The sequence below is a fragment of the Quercus suber genome, unplaced genomic scaffold (genome assembly GCF_002906115.3).
Source record: "Quercus suber isolate HL8 unplaced genomic scaffold, Cork oak 2.0 scaffold_834, whole genome shotgun sequence".
Taxonomy (NCBI): Eukaryota; Viridiplantae; Streptophyta; class Magnoliopsida; order Fagales; family Fagaceae; genus Quercus; species Quercus suber.
The window spans coordinates 227,710-231,295 of record NW_027070264.1 but is presented as its reverse complement, the minus strand read 5'-3'; the positions used below and the strand labels follow the sequence as shown (position 1 = coordinate 231,295).

The 3,586-nt window shown below is 42.1% G+C and overlaps 1 pseudogene; it reads left to right on the top strand.

Moving 5' to 3' along the window:
• LOC112026369 (PHD finger protein MALE MEIOCYTE DEATH 1-like) overlaps positions 1-2,703 on the top strand; it is an 8,556-nt pseudogene extending 5,853 nt beyond the window's left edge.
• The last annotated feature ends 883 nt before the right edge of the window (positions 2,704-3,586 follow it).

Here is a 3,586-nt window from a genome sequence, read left to right as displayed (position 1 = left end):
GAAGAGGAATTGTCCAATATTTAAGGCTGCCAAGAATAGAGGTATGAAAAGTACATTCCTTCTTGAAACATGTTTGGTACAGAATCCCACAGATTCTTGGTGTGTGGATTCAGGTTGTACTAATCATATCTGCAAATCCTTGCAGGGGTTTCAGGAGACTAGAAAGCTGAATGAAGGGGAAATGTTTCTTACCTTGGCTGATGGGAGCAGGATTCCAGTTGTAGCTATTAGAGTGTTTAATCTATGTTTTGAATCTAGAGTTTTAATATTGGAAGACTGTTTGTATGTACCTAATGTTCGTAGGAATTTAATTTCTACAACTTATTTAGGTAAACATGGATATTATGTTATCCTAAAAGACAATGCTGTAATAAAGAAGGATAAAGTTTTTATCTGTTCTGACAATATTGTGGATGGTCTTTATATTTTAACTCCTGATAAGCATGAATTATATAATTCTGAATTAGATCATAACTCTCATGTAAAATCATTAAAGAAAAAGTTTCCTTCTACTAATGAAGCATATCATTTGCACTTGCGTTTGGTTCATATTAATCCAAACAGAATTCAAAGACTGATCAAAGATGGACTTTTAGAGTCATTGGACTTTGATGAATTTCCAGTTTGTGAATCTTGTTTGGAAGGCAAAATGACCAAACAACCTTTTAATGCAAAAGGTAGAAGAGTCCAAGAGTTGCTTGAATTAGTTCATATAGATGTATGTGGTCCTATGTCAACCCAAGCAAAAGGAGGTTATGAGTACTTCATCACTTTTACCGATGATTACTCAAGATATGGTTATGTGTACCTAATGAGACGGAAGTCCGAAGCCTTTGAAAAGCTCAAAGAGTTTAGGGTTGAAGTTGAGAATCAATTAGGTAAACGCATAAAAGCCATTCGATCTGATCATGGTGGCGAATACCTTCTTGGGGATTTCAAGGATTATTTAACTCAAAATGAGATTATATCCTAATTAACTGCACCTGGAACTCCCCAACAGAATGGTGTAGCAGAAAGAAGGAATAGGACTTCCCTAGTCTACTCGATCTTCCCTTTCCTGTCAATGTAGATATGTTTCCCCCACCCAAAGCAATTCTGGGTTGTCCCGCGTTCGAGTTCAATAAAGAAGGTGGAGTGGCCTCACTGGTAGTTGGATAAGGGTTATTTTACTTTCCTGTTCTGGTCTAACTAGCGCCCTCTAGGGGCGGTGTAAGGATTAATCCAATGAATGGTCCAACATAAAGGTTGGGGAAATTGAGTCAGATTCGACGGATCGATCACCCGCTAATAAAGCAGTTGAGGGGACGAGGCAACATCAAGATCGATTGCTAGATCAGCCTTTATTCCGTCTCCGTCACTCCCCTGTTTATAGGATTTCCCTCCACATGTGAAGTCGAGTAAAGATCTGAACCTGGTAAAAAAGGAGCAGTATTCGGAATCGGATCTCGTTCCCCTCCTCGAAACCTATATGATGACCTACCTGCTTATGATGCGATTTCCTACTCTGGACCCACCACCAAAAAAGAAATCCATCCGATCCTGCTAAAGCAAAAAAAGCCTCTTTTTCTTTTCCTCCGATGTCGGATTGAATGAAGAAGTCTCGAGTTGGCTATCGACTGACCCCTTCTATCTAGCCAAGTACAAAAGAAAGGAATGAAATGGGATGCTCGTGCAAGATATAAGAAGAGACCAACAGACTAAACTGATTGACTAATTGACTTACTGAAGGGACAGACGGAAGGGACTTAGCCCTAAGGGAAGGCACTGACCGAACCATAACTGCTCTTGCCTTCATGCCTGCCTCTACCTCCTTGGCTGCTTACTTCGTTCCTGGTGCTGATTCCACTCCGAAAATGGGTACTGCTGTCACATTTCCATTCCGTGACTACCACAGAAAGATAGGCAGAAAATAAATGTTTGTATCAACCAAATTACTGGTGAACGACAAGACCATGGCCTCTTCCCCATCCCTGTCTCCTCACCAAACCTGGTTACCCTTGCATCATTCTCGCATTTCATCGTAAGATGATCTGTAGGAAGGATCAGAAGGCTGATTAGCTTGTTAAGATTTACCTCTCTTTCTTTTCATTAAGCTGAGTCATAAAACTCGCTAAGAGAAGAGGGTAAACGCATTAACTTTTAGAAGCATTATTGCTCTTGCTGATCTGGATTTCTGTTTCTAAGGTAGTTGGTCAACTTAAAGGTTGTCTCCCTACTATCATGAATCGGTATCTTCCCAGATTGTCCAAGATACCTCTTTGTCAAGGGATGTCTTGGACCTCGACCTGGAAGTCTTTACCCACTTACAAACAGATGACTGAGTGTCTCCGTCAAGAAGTCGAGGGTGCAGTGAGGTTTGTTAGGCATGGCCTGCAATCTCCCTTTCCCGCTTTAATGTTCGAGCTTCTAGCCTATAGTTGGTTCATGGAAAGAATCCATGTGATAGAAGAGTATCAGTCAACTGGTCTGCTATGGCCTCAGCGTGTCAGATTTTCAGAGGATCGGAACAACAAGCGGTTCTCTGGTATTGACCAAGATACCTTTGAACGAACTATTGGGCCGTTTCACCCGTCAATTCGACAGTTGGGTGTTGATTGGCCGGCTGTAAGTGGTCGTCTAGGTCAAAGTGTTGAGGGTGGAGGCAAAAGGAGAATATTTTCCATTGGAAGAGTATTGGTCCAGGAGGCAAGGGAAATCCGTTGATTGAATCCATTCCTGATGATGTGCCGCTAACAAGGCCTACCTATTCTCCCGCTGCCATCTCTATTCCTTTGCTAGTCATCATTTCTACTGCTAGAAAAGCTACTATGAAGAAAACTACGATTGCTACCTTTCCTTTTAAAGTAGGAACTGATCAGGCTTGATCCTGAGGGTAATTAAATTCCATTCCTCAAGAGGTTTCTCAAAGAAGACACTAATGTCCATTGGCCATGGTGATTCCCTCTAGAGAACCTTCGCAAAATGACAAGGGAGAAACAAATGCCTGAGAGTTGATTGCCCCGAGCGACAAAGAGGGCATTTATCAAATGCATCATCTGGGCGATTTTGGCTTTCACTGGGAGGGCATCCCATACAACTCGCCAAATTAGGTGCTTCCGTCTCTCCTGGATATTAGAGGACAAAAGGGGGTTCCACTCCTTCTGGCTTAGGGGGCCTTGTTCTTGAAACCAATTAGCCTGGTCTACCAAATAGGCAGACTTAGTAGAAAAAGTCCCTTTTTGATCCGGTGCTCATATTATTTTATCCCCTAGAGTGAGCTGCGGAAGATGGATACTTAAGATGGCTTGGGCACTAGACAAATGTCTCGGATAAGAGTTTCATTCCACTAGTTTAAGGAAGGGTCAATGAGGTTAGCCACCGAATGAATATTTCTTGGGATAGACATTCCTTCTCGAATGGTAGGACGAAAGGATGGTAGTTGAGGAAGCCAAGGATCATCCCAAACTCGAATATCTTTTCCATTTTGAACTAAGTAGCACAAGCCTTTTTGAAGAAGATCTCTTGTCTAAAGAACACCCTTCCAGAACCAAGAAGACTTTTGATGCCCCTGAGCCTGCATGAAAGAAGAATTCTGGAGGTACCTTGC